Here is a 17,166-nt window from a genome sequence, read left to right on the forward strand (position 1 = left end):
ATTTCGGTGAGACCAAAATGTTACGAAGGGAAACAGAGTGTTTGCAAAGCCATCTCAGTGAGACCGAGAGCCATATCGGTGAGACCGAATTGATTAGGGTTTCTGGCAGTGGCTATGTCAAATGAACTTGGTGGCGCCATATAGTTCAAATCGGTGGGGCCGAGTTTGACTTTAGGTTTTGGACAAATATGGAAATGAGAAACTAGTTGTGGGTTTTGGAGCAATATCACTAAGCACTTTGAGCAAGTAGACCATTAAGCAACACCTCATCCCCTGTTAATAGTATTGTCTTTCCTATGGACTCAATGTGAATATCTTGGATCATTAAAATTAAAATGAAGAGTCTTGAGCCTTTGCCAATCTTTGTCCTCAGCATTTTGAGGGTTCCACATCTCTAGTCCATGCCATGCCAATCATTGAACTTTCTGAAATATTTAACTTGAATGGATATTAGTTCAATGAGCTATATGTTGTTATGAATTACCAAAACCATCCAGGGATTAGTTGCACTTTCACTCGTCGGCACAATACTCCATGACGAGGAGTCGTTGCTGTCGCGATTGAGGTAGTGGAGGAGGTACCTGCGCACCTTCACGATCATCAGGGGCACCTCCTCCTTCATGACCTTGTCGCGCTAGACACGACGAGGGGGGCGATGTCAGCTCATCAATGCAGGCGTACAAGATGTGCATCAACTTCAGCTCCTCCATTATGCAGCGTACAACTTGTACACTGTGGTTGCACCGGGAGGGGGCGCAGGTGTGTCGAGTAGCTTTTCTATCATTGTATCCACGAGAAGGCGCATGTGGCTCCTGCTCCTCCTCGTCGCTGGAGGAGAGTATGGTCTCCTCCTTCCCGGAGGAGCTGGGGGCCATGGAGGACGATGGCCCCGGTGAGTAACGGCAAGATTCGGATCCTGAAGGAGATCGAAGTCACCACATGCTGGCACGGAGAACCATGACATTGTCTCGTCAATGGATGTGAGCGAATAGAGAGAGTAGCAAAATGGCGGTGATCAGAGAGGAGAGGAGTAATCTGGTGCTGAACGGAAGGATAGAATGTGAGGTGCGGTATGTGTTGGAAATATGCCCTAGAGGCAATAATAAAATGATTATTATTATATTTCCTTGTTCATGATAATTGTCTATTGTTCATGCTATAATTGTATTAACTGGAAACAGTGATACATGTGTGAATATGTAGACCACAACATGTCCCTAGTGAGCCTCTAGTTGACTAGCTCGTTGATCAACAGATAGTCATGGTTTCCTGACTATGGACATTGGATGTCATTGATAACGGGATCACATCATTAGGAGAATGATGAGATGGACAAGACCCAATCCTAAGCATAGCACAAGATCGTGTAGTTCATTTGCTAAAGCTTTTCTAATGTCAAGTATCAGTTTCTTAGACCATGAGATTGTGTAACTCCTGGATACCATAGGAGTGCTTTGGGTGTACCAAACGTCACAACGTAACTGGGTGACTATAAAGGTGCACTACAGGTATCTCCGAAAGTGTCTGTTGGGTTGGCACGAATCGAGACTGGGATTTGTCACTCCTTATAACGAAGAGGTATCTCTGGGCCCACTCGGTAATGCATCATCATAATGAGCTCAATGTGACTAAGTGGTTAGTCACGGGATCATGCATTATGTAACGAGTAAAGTGACTTGCCGGTAACGAGATTGAACGAGGTATTGGGATACCGATGATCGGATCTCGGGCAAGTAACGTACCGATTGACAAAGGGAATTGTACATGGGATTACTTGAATCCTCGACATCATGGTTCATCTGATGAGATCATCGTGGAACATGTGGGAGCCAACATGGGTATCCAGATCCCGCTGTTGGTTATTGGCTGGAGAGTTGTCTCGGTCATGTCTACGTGATTCCCGAACTCGTAGGGTCTACACACTTAAGGTTCGATGACGCTAGGGTTATTAGGAAGACTTGTATGTGATTACCGAATGTTGCTCAGAGTCTCGGATGAGATCCCGGACGTCACGAGGAGGTCCGGAATGGCACGGAGGTGAAGATTTATATATGGGAAGTTGACATACGGTCACTGGAAAAGTTTGGAGGCATACCGGTATTGTACCGGGGCCACCGGAAGGGTTTCGGGGGTCCACCAGGAGGGGCCACCTCTCCCGGAGGGCCTCATGGGCCGTAGCGGGAAGGGAACCAGCCCTTAGAGGGCTGGGCGCATCCCCCCCTTGGGCCCTTGCGCCTAGGGTTGGGGGGGAACCCTAAAGGGGGCGCCCCCCCCTCTTTGCTTGGTGGGCAAGTCCCCCCCCCCCTTGGCCGCCGCCCCCCCTCTAGATCTCATCTAGAGGGGGCCGGCCCCCTTCCTCCTCCCCCTATAAATAGAGGGGCAAGGGGAGGGCTGCAAACACACATCCAAGGCACAGCCCCTCCACTACCCAACACCTCTCCTCCTCCGCAGAAGCTTGGCGAAGCCCTGCCGGAGTACTGCCTCTCCATCACCACCACGTTGTTGTGCTGCTGTTGGAGCTCTCTTCCTCAACCTCTCCCTCCTCCTTGCTGGATCAAGGCGCGGGAGATGTCTCCGCTCCGTGCGTGTGTTGAACGCGGAGGTGTCGTCCGTTCGGCGCTAGGATCATCAGTGATTTGGATCACGACAAGTACGACTCCATCAACCCCGTTCTCTTGAACGCTTCCGCTTGCGATCTACAAGGGTATGTAGATGCACTCCTCTCTCTTGTTGCTAAATGACTCCATAGATTGATCATGGTGATGCGTAGAAATTTTTTATTTTCTGCAACGATCTCCAACAGTGGCATCATGAGCTAGGTCTATGCGTAGTTTCTATGCACAAGTAGAACACAATTTTGTTGTGGGTGTAGATTTTGTCAATTTACTTGCCACTACTAGTCTTATCTTGTTTCGGCGGCATCGTGGGATGAAGCGGCCCGGACCGACCTTACACGTACACTTACGTGAGACAGGTTCCATCGACTGACATGCACTAGTTGCATAAGGTGGCTAGCAGGTGTCTGTCTCTCCCACCTTAGTCGGATCGGATTCGATGAAAAGGGTCCTTATGAAGGGTAAATAGAAATTGGCATATCACGTTGTGGTTTTGGCGTAGGTAAGAAACGTTCTTTCTAGAACCCTATAGCAGCCACGTAAAAACATGCAACAACAATTAGAGGACGTCTAACTTGTTTTTGCAGCATATGCCTTGTGATGTGATATGGCCAAAAAGGATGTGATGAATGAAATATATGTGATGTATGAGATTGATCATGTTCTTGTAATAGGAATCACGACTTGCATGTCGATGAGTATGACAACCGGCAGGAGCCATAGGAGTTGTCTTTATTTATTGTATGACATGCGTGTCACTGAATAACGCCATGTAATTACTTTACTTCTTTGCTAAACCGTAAGCCATAGTAGTAGAAGTAATAGTTGGTGAGACAACTTCATGGAGACACGATGATGGAGATCATGATGATGGACATCATGGTGTCATGCCGGTGACGATCATGATCATGGCGCCCCGAAGATGGAGATCAAAGGAGCAAAATGATATTGTCCATATCATGTCACTATGTGATTGCATGTGATGTTTATCATGTTTTTGCATCTTATTTGCTTAGAACGACAGTAGTAAATAAGATGATCCCTCATAACAATTTCAAGAAAGTGTTCCCCCTAACTGTGCACCGTTGTGAAAGTTCGTTGTTTTGAAGCACCACATGATGATCGAGTGTGATAGATCCTAACATTCGCATACAACGGGTGTAAGCCAGATTTACACATGCAAAACACTTAGGTTGACTTGACGAGCCTAGCATGTACTGACATGGACTCGGAACACAAGAGACCGAAAGGTCGAGCATGAGTCGTATAGAAGATACGATCAACATGGAGATGTTCACCGATGATGACTAGTCCGTCTCACGTGATGATCGGACACGGCCTAGTTGACTCGGATCATGTATCACTTAGATGACTAGAGGGATGTCTATCTGAGTGGGAGTTCATTAAATAATTTGATTAGATGAACTTAATTATCATGAACTTAGTCTAATTTTTTTGCAAAATGTATTGTATATAAAATGGCCAACGCTCATGTCAATCTCAACTTCAACGCGTTCCTAGAGAAAACCAAGCTGAAAGATGATGGCAGCAACTATACGGACTGGGTCCGGAACCTGAGGATCATCCTCATAGCTGCCAAGAAAGCATATGTCCTAGAAGCACCGCTAGGTGAAGCACCCGTCCCAGTGAACCAAGACGTTATGAACGCTTGGCAGTCGCGTGTTGATGATTACTCCCTCATTCAGTGCGGCATGCTTTACATCTTAGAACCGGGGCTCCAAAAGCATTTTGAGCAACACGGAGCATATGAGATGTTCCAAGAGCTGAAAATGGTTTTCCAAGCTCATGCCCGAGTCGAGAGATATGAAGTCTCCGACAAGTTCTACAGTTGTAAGATGGAGGAAAATAGTTCTGTCAGCGAGCACATACTCAAAATGTCTGGGTTGCACAACTGCTTGTCCCAGCTGGACATTAACCTCCCGGATGGGGCGGTCATTGACAGAATCCTTCAGTCGCTCCCACCTAGCTACAAGAGCCTTGCAATGAACTACAATATGCAGGGGATGGTGAAAATTGTTCCTGAAGTATTTTCAATGCTGAAATCAGCAGAGGTAGAAATCAAAAAGGAACATCAAGTGTTGATGGTCAATAAAACCACTAGTTTCAAGAAAGGCAAGGGTAAGAAGAACTTCAAGAAGGACGGCAAGGGAGTTGCCGCGCCCGGTAAGCCAGTTGCCGGGAAGAAGCCAGAGCACGGACCCAAACCTGAGAGTGAGTGCTTTTATTGCAAGGGGAACGGTCACTGGAAGCGGAACTGCCCCAAGTACTTAGCGTATATGAAGGCCGGCAACACCAAAGGTATATGTGATATACATGTTATTGATGTGTACCTTACCTGTACTCGTAGTAGCTCCTGGGTATTTGATACCGGTGCGGTTGCTCATATTTGTAACTCAAAACAGGAGCTGCGGAATAAGCGGAGACTGGCGAAGGACGAGGTGACGATGCGCGTCGGGAATGGTTCCAAGGTTGATGTGATCGCCGTCGGCACGCTACCTCTACATTTACCTACGGGATTAGTTTTAAACCTCAATAATTGTTATTTAGTGCTAGCTTTGAGCATGAACATTGTATCTAGATCTCGTTTAATGCGAGATGGCTACTCATTTAAATCCAAGAATAATGGTTGTTCTATTTATATGAGAGATATGTTTTATGGTCATACCCCGCTGGTCAATGGTTTATTCTTAATGAATCTGGAACGTGATGTTACACATATTCATAGTGTGAATACCAAAAGATGTAAGATTGATAACGATAGTCCCACATATCCGTGGCACTGCCGCCTTGGTCACATAGGTGTCAAACGCATGAAGAAGCTCCATACTGATGGACTTTTGGAGTCTCTTGATTTTGAATCATTTGACACGTGCGAGCCTTGCCTCATGGGCAAAATGACCAAGACTCCGTTCTCCGGAACAATGGAGCGAGCAACCAACTTATTGGAAATTATACATACTGATGTGTGCGGACCAATGAGCGTTGAGGCTCGCGGAGGCTATCGTTGTGTTCTCACCCTCACTAATGACTTAAGCAGATATGGGTATATGTCTACTTAATGAAACACAAGTCTGAGACCTTTGAAAAGTTCAAGGAATTTCAGAATGAGGTGGGGAATCAACATGACAGAAAATAAAGCTCTTACGATCAGATCGTGGGGGAGAATATTTAAGTCACGAGTTTGGTACGCACTTAAGGAAATGTGGAATTGTTTCACAACTCACGCTGCCTGGAACACCTCAGCGTAACGGTGTGTCTGAACGTCGTAATCGCACTCTATTGGATATGGTGTGGTCTATGATGTCTCTTACCGATTTACCGCTATCATTTTGGGGATATTCTTTAGAGACAGCTACATTCACTTTAAATAGGGCACCGTCTAAATCCATTGAGACGACACCGTATGAATTATGGTTTGGAAAGAAACCTAAGCTATCGTTTCTAAAAGTTTGGGGATGCGATGCTTATGTCAAGAAACTTCAACCTGAAAAGCTCGAACCCAAGTCGGAAAAATGCGTCTTCGTAGGATACCCAAAGGAAACCATTGGGTATACCTTCTACCTCAGATCCGAAGGCAAGATCTTTGTTGCCAAGAATGGGTCCTTTCTAGAGAAAGAGTTTCTCTCGAAAGAAGTAAGTGGGATGAAGGTGGAACTTGATGAAGTACTACCTCTTGAACCGGTAAGTAGCGCAGCTCAGGAAGATGTTCCTGTGGTGCCTGCACCAACTAAAGAGGAAGTTAATGATGATGATCAAGGTACTTCGGATCAAGTTACTACTGAACTTCGTAGGTCCACAAGGACATGTTCCACACCAGAATGGTATGGCAACCCTGTCCAGGAAATCATGTTGTTAGACAACGGTGAACCTTCGAACTATGAAGAAGCGATGGCGGGCCTAGATTCCAACAAATGGCTTGAAGCCATGCAATTCGAGATAGGATCCATGTATGAAAACAAAGTATGTACTTTGACAGACTTGCCCGATGATCGGCGAGCGATAGAAAATAAATGGATCTTTAAGAAGAAGACGGACGCGGATGGTAATGTTACCATCTATAAATCTCGACTTGTCGCTAAGGGTTATCGGCAAGTTCAAGGAGTTGACTACAATGAGACTTTCTCTCCCATAGTGAAGCTGAAGTCCGTCCGAATCATGTTAGCAATTGCCGCATACTATGATTATGAGATATGGCAAATGGACGTCAAAACGGCATTCCTTAATGGCTATCTTAAGGAAGAGTTGTATATGATGCAGCCGGAAGGTTTTGTCGATCCTAAGAATGCTAACAAGGTATGCAAGCTCCAGCGATCCATTTATGGGCTGGTGCAAGCGTCTCGGAGTTGGAACATTCGCTTTGATGAGATGATCAAAGCGTTTGGGTTTATGCTGACTTATGGAGAAGCCTGCGTTTACAAGAAAGTGAGTGGGAGCTCTGTAGCATTTCTCATATTATATGTGGATGACATACTTTTGATGGGAAATGATATAGAACTTTTGGACAGCATAAAGGCCTACTTGAATAAGTGTTTTTCAATGAAGGACCTTGGAGAAGCTGCTTATATATTAGGCATCAAGATCTATAGAGATAGATCGAGACGCCTCATAGGTCTTTCACAAAGCACATACCTTGATAAGATATTGAAGAAGTTCAATATGGATCAGTCTAAGAAGGGGTTCTTGCCTGTATTACAAGGTGAGAAATTGAGCTCGGCTCAATCCCCGACCACGACAGAAGATAAAGAAAAGATGAGTCTCATCCCCTATGCCTCGGCCATAGGGTCTATTGTGTATGCCATGTTGTGTACCAGACCTGATGTAAACCTTGCCATAAGTTTGGTTGCAAGACACCATAGTAATCCCGGCATGGAACACTGGACAGCGGTCAAGAATATCCTGAAGTACCTGAAAAGGACTAAGGATATGTTTCTCGTTTATGGAGGTGACGAAGAGCTCGTCGCAAAGGGTTACGTTGATGCTAGCTTCGACACAGATCTGGATGACTCCAAGTCACAGACCGGATACGTGTATATTTTGAATGGTGGGGTAATAAGCTGGTGCAGCAGCAAGCAGAGCATGGTGGCGGGATCTACATGTGAAGCGGAGTACATGGAAGCCTTGGAGGCAGCGCACGAAGCAATCTGGATGAAGGAGTTCATCACCAACCTAGGAGTTATTCCTAATGTGTCGGGGCCGATCACTCTCTTCTGTGACAACACTGGTGCTATTGCCCTTGCCAAGGAGCCCAAGTTTCACAAGAAGACCAGGCACATCAAGCGTCACTTCAACTCCATTCGTGAAAATGTTGAAGATGGAGACATAGATATTTGCAAAGTGCATACGGATCTGAATGTCACAGATCCGTTGACTAAACCTCTTCCGCAAGCAAAACATGACTCACAGTGTAACTAGATTATTGACTCTAGTGCAAGTGCGAGACTGTTGGAAATATGCCCTAGAGGCAATAATAAAATGATTATTATTATATTTCCTTGTCCATGATAATTGTCTATTGTTCATGCTATAATTGTATTAACCGGAAACAGTGATACATGTGTGAATACATAGACCACAACATGTCCCTAGTGAGCCTCAAGTTGACTAGCTCGTTGATCAACAGATAGTCATGGTTTCCTGACTATGGACATTAGATGTCATTAATAACGGGATCACATCATTAGGAGAATGATGTGATGGACAAGACCCAATCCTAAGCATAGGACAAGATCGTGTAGTTCGTTTGCTAAAGCTTTTCTAATGTTAAGTATCAGTTTCATAGACCATGAGATTGTGTAACTCCCGGATACCGTAGGAGTGCTTTGGGTGTACCAAACGACACGACGTAACTGGGTGACTATAAAGGTGCACTACAGGTATCTCCGAAAGTGTCTGTTGGGTTGGCACGAATTGAGACTGGGATTTGTCACTCCGTATGACGGAGAGGTATCTCTGGGCCCACTCGGTAATGCATCATCATAATGAGCTCAATGTGACTAAGTGGTTAGTCACGGGATCATGCGTTATGTAAAGAGTAAAGTGACTTGCCGGTAAGGAGATTGAACGAGGTATTGGGATACTGACGATCGAATCTCGGGCAAGTAACGTACCGATTGACAAAGGGAATTGTATACGGGGTTACTTGAATCCTCGACATCGTGGTTCATCCGATGAGATCATCGTGGAATATGTGGGAGCCAACATGGGTATCCAGATCCCGCTGTTGGTTATTGGCCGGAGAGTTGTGTCGGTCATGTCTACGTGATTCCCGAACCCGTAGGGTCTACACACTTAAGGTTCGATGACGCTAGGGTTATTAGTTAGACTTGTATGTGATTACCGAATGTTGTTCGGAGTCCCGGATGAGATCCCGGACATCACGAGGAGTTCCGGAATGGTCCGCAGGTGAAGATTTATATATGGGAAGTTGACATACGGTCACCGAAAAAGTTCGGAGGCATACCGGTATTGTATCGGGGCCAGCGGAAGGGTTCCGGGGGTCCACCGGGAGGGGCCACCTCTCCTGGAGGGCCTCATGGGCCATAGTGGGAAGGGAACCAGCCCTTAGAGGGCTGGGCGCATCCCCCCCTTGGGCCCTTGCGCCTAGGGTTGGGGGGAAACCCTAAAGGGGGCGCCCCCTTTGCTTGGGGGGCAAGTCCCCCCCCCTTGGCCGCCGCCCCCCCTCTAGATCTCATTTAGAGGGGGCCGGCCCCCTTCCTCCTCCCCCTATAAATAGAGGGGCGAGGGGAGGGTTGCAAACACACCTCCAAGGCGCAGCCCCTCCCCTCCCCAACACCTCTCCTCCTCCGCAGAAGCTTGGCGAAGCCATGCCGGAGTACTGCCTCTCCATCACCACCACGCCACCGTGCTACTGTTGGAGCTCTCTTCCTCAACCTCTCCCTCATTCTTGTTGGATCAAGGCGCAAGAGACGTCTCCGCTCCGTACGTGTGTTGAACGCGGAGGTGCCGTTCGTTTGGCGCTAGGATCATCGGTGATTTGGATCACGACGAGTACGACTCCATCAACCCCGTTCTCTTGAATGCTTCCGCTTGCGATCTACAAGGGTATGTAGATGCACTCCTCTCTCTCGTTGCTAGATGACTCCATAGATTGATCTTGGTGATGCGTAGAAATTTTTTATTTTCTGCAACGATCTCCAACGGTATGGACAGCACCAGACCATGCTTACATAGCCGCGACCAGGTGAACAGACGGGTAGCCGGCTTCAAAGCAGCTCACTAGCCAGAGTTGGCTTCTCAATCTCCGCATCGACATTGGATCGATGACGTCCGCTCGTCCAGTCAGATTGCTCTGGCCGACATCAATGTTGCGTGGAGTCACACCTGGCAACTGCTTAGTGCGGAGAGTCTTTTTGGGCGGAGAGGGTTTTGGGGTTGAGACGCGGTGTTCGTCGTTTGCATAACATACATTTGAGTGGCACATAGTCATAACTGATGTGCATTTCTATATCAAATATGTGTAGGGATATTTTTTAGGGAATAACTTATGTAGGGATATTTGAGTGATGATCCTGCCTAGAAATTGGCTTCTTGACATGCATGTAATTGTATCAGTGTTTCGTCTACATGTCACATGTTTATCCAAGTGATGAGTGACTTTCATGTTGATGCGAGCATATCAAGGAACCAGGTGAGGGGCTCGGCAGCGGCTATATGTCGATATTCAGATGAAAACTATATGGGCAGCTTCTCTTTGGTTATTCATAGCAAAAATGATGTAGCAACTCTGGAGGCCATTGCTTGTCGAGAGGCTCTTTCTTTTGCAGGGGATATTATGCTCCATAATTTTATTGTTGCTTCAGACTTGAAGCTGATAATAAGGACAAAGAGAAAGGAACCGACAGAGTTGCTGGGAACATTATCAATGAGATAAAAAGTAGAGCTAAGTTGTTTAATTGCAATTTTTCTTTTGAAGGACGAGCTGCTAATAGTGATGTTGATAGGTTTGCCAAGTTTTCGCATTCTCTCAAACAGGGGTGAAATGTATGATTAGTCCAACCCATGATCTCTTTTGCACACAACTTCACGTGGAATTTGAGCAATAAAAACTTGGTGTTAGTCCCCAAAAAAGTGACGTGTTCCTAGGATCCCTGGGTCCCAAATGAAGTTCTTCATGGAAAAATTCACATGCCAGGGGAATTCATTTTTATCAAGACCTCATATGTTTCCTCCTATTAGATGACCTTGTTTATTATTTTCTTTGGTACGAGTAGTATCACATCAATATTTTCTATGATACATAGTATCACTATCACATCAATTATTATGAAGTCCCACTTTGTTGGGGATATATATGACCCGCCCAGGAGGGGTCGGGTTACATGGTTGGCGGCTCATAGGGGAAGGCCCAAGTAGGCCTGAGAAGATATCAACTGAAGATTGGAGACAGCTTACAAGATGGGCCGCTTGAAGGCCGAAGACCCAGAGAAAGGTGATGTGACCAGGTGATGTGAGCCACCCTAAGGTGACTTGCCTTGTAAGGCAAGGCAACTTAGAACCCGAGCCGGTCACGTAAACCTGAGCCGGTCACGTTGTGTGATCCGACTTGGGCTCTTGTAAGCCCAGGGCCTCGACCTGTGTATATAAAGGCGAGACCCTGTGGCGGGTTAACAGAGAGAAAAACAACTGATCGATAGGTAGGTCAAGCAATTCCGCTCCCTTGTAATCGATACTCGAGCAATATAACACAAAGCAGGAAGTAGGCTTTTACCTCGTTGAGAGGGGCCAAACCTAGGTAAACTCGTGTCCCTTGTCCCATTCAACCCCTTCGAGGTAACCAACATTGCGATGGCTCCACGCTTAAGTCCTTTCACTAGGATATCTGCCATGAAAAATCCACAATAGTTGGCCCGTCTGAGGAGGATCTTGCGTTCCCTAAGCTGGAGGCGAAATTGGTGACGGCTCTTCATGCTATTCCTAATTGGACGCTTCCCTATTTGGCCTATATGACCCGGGCAGAGTTACTCGAGGATGAAACTTTGGCAAGGCAAATAACCATGTGATCTAAGTCTATGACTATTATCAATTGTGAGTTACACCGATGTAGTGTGACAAGCATATTCCAACATTGTGTTTCTCCTGAAGAGAGCTGTGAGATCTTGCGAGAAATTCTTGAAGGTGATTGTGGTCATCATGCCGGCTCTAAATCTTTAGTGGCTAAAGATTTTCATCATGAGTTTTACTAGTTAATGGCTCATGCTGATGCATAGGATATCGTTAGCAAGTGTGACAAGTGTCAGAAGTTGGCACGACATGCCCATGTACCAGCTAAAGAGTTGTGTATGATTCCAATAACTTGACCATTTGCAGTCTGGGGGCTTGATATGGTTGGACTGTTTAAGAGGTCTAAAGATAAGAAGACCCACCTTTTGGTGGTAGTTGACAAGTTTACCAAGTGGGTTGAGGCGGAGCCAGTCAGAAATTGTGAGGCGGCCACAGCTGTTCAGTTTGTTAAAAAGTTGATCTTCCGGTTTGGATACCCTCATAGTATCATCATTGATAATGACACTAATCTGTCTAAGGGTGCTATGAATGAGTTCTGTCAACGAGAACATATTCATCTTGACGTTTCCTCAGTGGATCATCCACAATCCAACGACCAGGTAGAGCGTGCTAATCAAGAAATTTTGAGAGGCATTAAGCCCCAGCTCATGGTTCCTTTGAAGAGAAAACCAGGTTGTTGGGTTGAGGACTTGCCTTCAATGCTTTGGAGTATTAATACCAACCCTAATAGGTCAACAGGCTATACGCCTTTCTTCATGGTCTATGGGTCTAAGGCGGTTCTCCAAAGTGATATCCGTCATGAATCACCTAGGGTGGCGGCTTACGTTGAAGTTGATAATGATACAGCACGATAGAACTCACTTGATGCTTTGGATGAAGAGCATGACCTTGCAGCAGCTCATTTAGCAATATATCAGCAAGATCTATGTCGCTACCATAGCCGCAGAGTTCGAAGCTGGACTTTTCAAGAGGGCGACTTAGTGCTCCGTCTGATTCAAGATCACATAGGGATGCATAAGCTTTCTCCTCCTTGGGAAGGGCCTTTTGTGATTAACAAGAATCTCAATAACGGGTCTTATTGCCTCATCGATGTGCGTGAGAACAAGGATTCACGTAAATCGGAAGAGGAGACACTACTAGGGAAAAGCCTATACACAGAAATTTAGCAACAGCGCGGGTCAAAAAAGAGCGCTAGTGCTAGATAGCAGTAGCGATTGAGGAAAAACCGCGCTGCAGATACAACCTTAGCAGCAGCGCCTGTAGTGCCAAAACCGCTACTACTAATATTCCCATTGGTAGAATGATAGGATACGCATAGCAGTAGCGGGCTTGGAAGAAGCGCGCTACCGCTAAGGTATAAGTAGTAGCACGTTTCCTACGAAGAGCGCTACTACTAATGGAAATAAAATAAGATGAAAAACAAATAGAAAAGTAAATGAAACTGAAAAAAATAGAAAAAGGAGACAGGAAAAAATAAAATGTAAAGCATAATAATTGAAAAAGCGAAAAAACGGAGGAATGCATAGCAGTAGCTTGTGTTTGTAAGAGGCGCTATAGCTAACATAGCTGCAGCGCGTGTCCTAGACCCCCGCTATAGAAACAGAAAAGAAAATAAAAAGTGGAAGAAAATTACATAGCTATAACAACAGCGCGTTTTGTAAAAACCGTTGTAGCTATCTTAGCTATAGCGCGTTTTGTGAAACGCGCTACCGCTAAATTTGACTTAACCAAAAAACCGTTTCCCCCCGGCCACCACTTCTCCCCCAAATCCCTCGACCCACCCCGCTGCCGTCTCCCCGATTCGCCGTCGCCCCACTTCCCTGTCGTCTCCTGCCGACGTCGACGCCACCAGAGCCGTGCGCCGTCGACGCCACCGGAGCCGCCCCCAACGCCACGGAGCCGCGCGGCCACATCAATGCTACCGGAGCCGCCGTCGACGCCACCGGATCCTCCCTCGCCACAACTGCCTCCCTCTCCGTCACCGGAGACGCCCCTACCTCCCTCGCCAGCACTGCCTCCCTCGCCACCACTGCCTTCCTAGCCACCACCGGAGTCATCCTCTGTAAGCCCCCACCCCTCCTCTCTCTCTCATGCATAGGTTAGCTAGTTTAATTAGCTTAATTATCTAGGTTAGGGCAAAATTTTAGTTAGGGCTTTGACAGAGAAGTAGTTAGGTTAACTAGTTAATTAGATTAATTATCTAGGTTAGTGCAAAAATTAGTTAGGGCTTTGACAGACAACTAGTCAGGTTAACTAGTTTAATTAGGTTAATTATCTAGGTTAATTAGTGCAAAAATTTATTTAGGGCTTTGACAAAGCACTAGCTGCGTTAACTAGTTTAATTAGGTTAATTATGTAGGTAAACTAGATTAACTAACTAGGTTAAATAGGTAGGTTAATTAGGTTCATTCGATTAACAAGCTAGGTTAAGTAGGTTGGCTAGGTTAGAGGAAAATGTTATTTTAGAGCATTAGGTCAGAAGGGTTAGAGAAATGGAGTTCCTTTGCAATTTAATTGGGTTATGTCCTAGGCAGAGAAGGGTTAGAGATAATAATGTGTGTTTGTGTGAGAGAGAGGAATAGCTAGATCAACATAATTTGGGTTTTGTCCTAGGCAGAGAAGTGTTTAGTGAAGGAAAAGAATTTAGGCAAATTTTATTTTAAAGATGATCCCTTCCTAGACTTTTATTGTTGATTATATCTTTTCATTGAAGTGGTCATGTTATATCTTTTCATTGAAGTGGTTCGATTGTGCCCAAGTGGCTTTGTTTGTCACATCCCTAGTTCTGGTATGCTCAAGGCTAGCTAGTCATGTGTGCATCATGTTTAAATTTCATTTAATTCTGAAATGAGGATTTGTGAAACCCTCAGAATCATTTCTGGTAATGACCTAGATAAAAATTGCTCCAAAAAGGTCCAAGAAAGTGCTCATGTTGCTCTCTAAAAATATTGGACAGAGATAAAAATCAAACCAATATTTTTAGGAGCTCATAAGTATTTATTTTGGGCATTTGGAATTAATGCATAATTATTTGCATTGGATATATATTTGTTATATACATAATATATGTCCAAAAATTATGCCATTTATAAAGAAGCTCTGGAATAATATAACTAGCTTCTATAAAAAACTGGCATAAGAAAATAAAATGGTTTAGTATTTTTATTAAACCAAACAAATGTCAGAAAATAGAAAAGAAAAATAAAAGGGAGAAGAAACTTACCTGGCGCTTAGCTCCTGTGCTGGCCCAACACTGTGCGCCCTGGCCAGCCTAGCTGGCCAACCCAGCCCACCTGGGCCCCCTCCTCTGTCGTCTTCCTCCCCAACAGGAGGACGGGCGCGTGCCCGACGCGCGCACCGCCGCGCCGCGCCACCTCCTCCCTCCCTGCCTACCTGTCCTCCCCCTCATCACTCTGGATGATCCCGCGCGACGCCACGCACGCCCCGTACCCCTCTCACTCTTCCCCCGGTCCTCTCCTCTCCTCACCCTCGCTTTCTCTCTCACGCCCGAGCACCATCGTCGCTGCCGCTCGCTGTTGCCGCGCCCAACGCCACGGCCTCGCCTCTCCGACGAGTCCACGAGCATCTCCGCGACTCCCTCGTCCTCTCCCCCGAGTCACGCGATGCTGGACGCTCTGCATCGCCGCCACCAACGTCGTCTTCGCCTCCGGCCGCCCGAGATCGCTGACGACATTCGGGCCACTCCAGCCCTTCCCCGAGCTCGCGCATGACGCCATCGAGACCACCGTGAGCATCTTCGCGTTTCCCCTCTCTTCTCCCCCTCGTTCTCGCGTCGTAGCTTCCGTTCCCCACCATGGCCGAAGCCATCGCCACCACAGCTCCTCGCCGTCGTGGCCACAGCCGCCGCAGCCCGCGCCTGCACCTGCCACCGCGCTCAGCAGCCTCCCATAAGGCCAACGCCGCGGCCGCAGCTCCTGTCGTGCCCCGCAGCACCCGCGCGCACTCGGCCGAACTCCGGCCGCCGCCCCGCGCTCCGCTCCGGCGAGCTCCGGCGCCCCCGCAGCCTCCCACCTGCTCCCCTGGATGCGGACAACGATGGGCTACGCCCCGGTGGTCTCCGCGCGTCCAACCGCCGCCCGTAGCGCAAGTCCGGCGAGTCGCCACCGCGTTGTTGGTCGCCGCCGGCCAAAACTCCGGCGGGCTGATGTGGCCTTTAATTAGGCACTAATTACCCCCCTAGTGACACTGACAGTGGGCCCTGCCCTACTAATCTGTAGTTAGGTTAGTATTAGAGTTAACTAACTCTGTTAGTTAACTGAGACACTGACATGTGGAGCCCGCACGTCAGGTTTGACCCTGGTCAGCCCCGTTTGACCTGCTGACGTCGTGTTGTCGTCATGCTGACGTAGTTATCCATTTTCTGGATTTAAAAATAACTCAGAAAATTCCAGAAAATGACTTAAACTTCAAAAAAATCATAGAAATTCAACCGTAGCTCAGATTGAAATAATTTATATATGAAAAATTATCAGAAAAATGTAATATATCCATTTGTACTAGTTTCATGCATGACAAACCAACCTAAACCTGCTGTATAGGTGAAAACATATTAATGGCATATATAAGAGCTTAATTTGGAGTTGCATTTGAACCCTTGATTCAAATGGACTTCATTCAATTTGAATACTAGTTGCATTAGCTCAAACAGCATCACATCTACATGCCATGTTCATGCATCATATTGTTGCATATGTTTGTGTATTGATTGCCGACACTGTTCCTTCTCGATAGGTCCTGCTCCGGAGTCCGTTCCAGAGTACCTTTCTGAGGAGTAGTGCCCCCTTGTTGATCTACCAGGCAAGCAAACCCCCTTGTTCATTCCGATACAATCCTACTCTCTCGCTCCTGCTCTCAGTTATTGCATTAGGACAACAACGATTCATCTGCTACTTTGTGCTGCGGTAGTTGAACCCATTCCTCTGCATGACCTATCATTGCCACAGTAAATAGTTGAAACCCACTAGCATGTGTAGGAGTTGATTGAGCCATATTGTGTTCCTACCATGCTATGCCTGCTATTGCTTAGAGTGTGTTAGGTCTGATTCATTGGGAATGAATTGGAGTGCAGGTCTATGTTCTGATGCTGAGAGTGAAGTGTGTGAACACGATTTGGTAAAGGTAGCGGTGAGAGGCCATGTAGGAGTACATGGTGGGTTGTCTCACTGGAACCGTCCTTAAGCACTGAGTTCTATGTATGTTGTCCAATGACTCGATACTACCACACATTGGGTTCCGGTAACTCGACCCCTCTCGACTTATTAACCAACTTGGTCTCTGTCCATGAGTCGCAACTAGTTTCTGGTGTTTGTAGGTAGTGCTATTTTTCTACCAAGTGGCACCCGGCAGGGTGGGCTTGGGACAGACTAGGCACAGGTGGCACGGTGTACCAAGTGGCACCCGGATGGTGGGCTTGGCAACCCTGCTCACATCGTTTGGGGCCGTGAGCGACACCCCGGCCGGATCTCCTTGCGGATGGAACCCGAATAGG

Source organism: Triticum dicoccoides, chromosome 5B, assembly GCF_002162155.2.
Source record: "Triticum dicoccoides isolate Atlit2015 ecotype Zavitan chromosome 5B, WEW_v2.0, whole genome shotgun sequence".
In the NCBI taxonomy this organism is placed as follows: Eukaryota; Viridiplantae; Streptophyta; class Magnoliopsida; order Poales; family Poaceae; genus Triticum; species Triticum dicoccoides.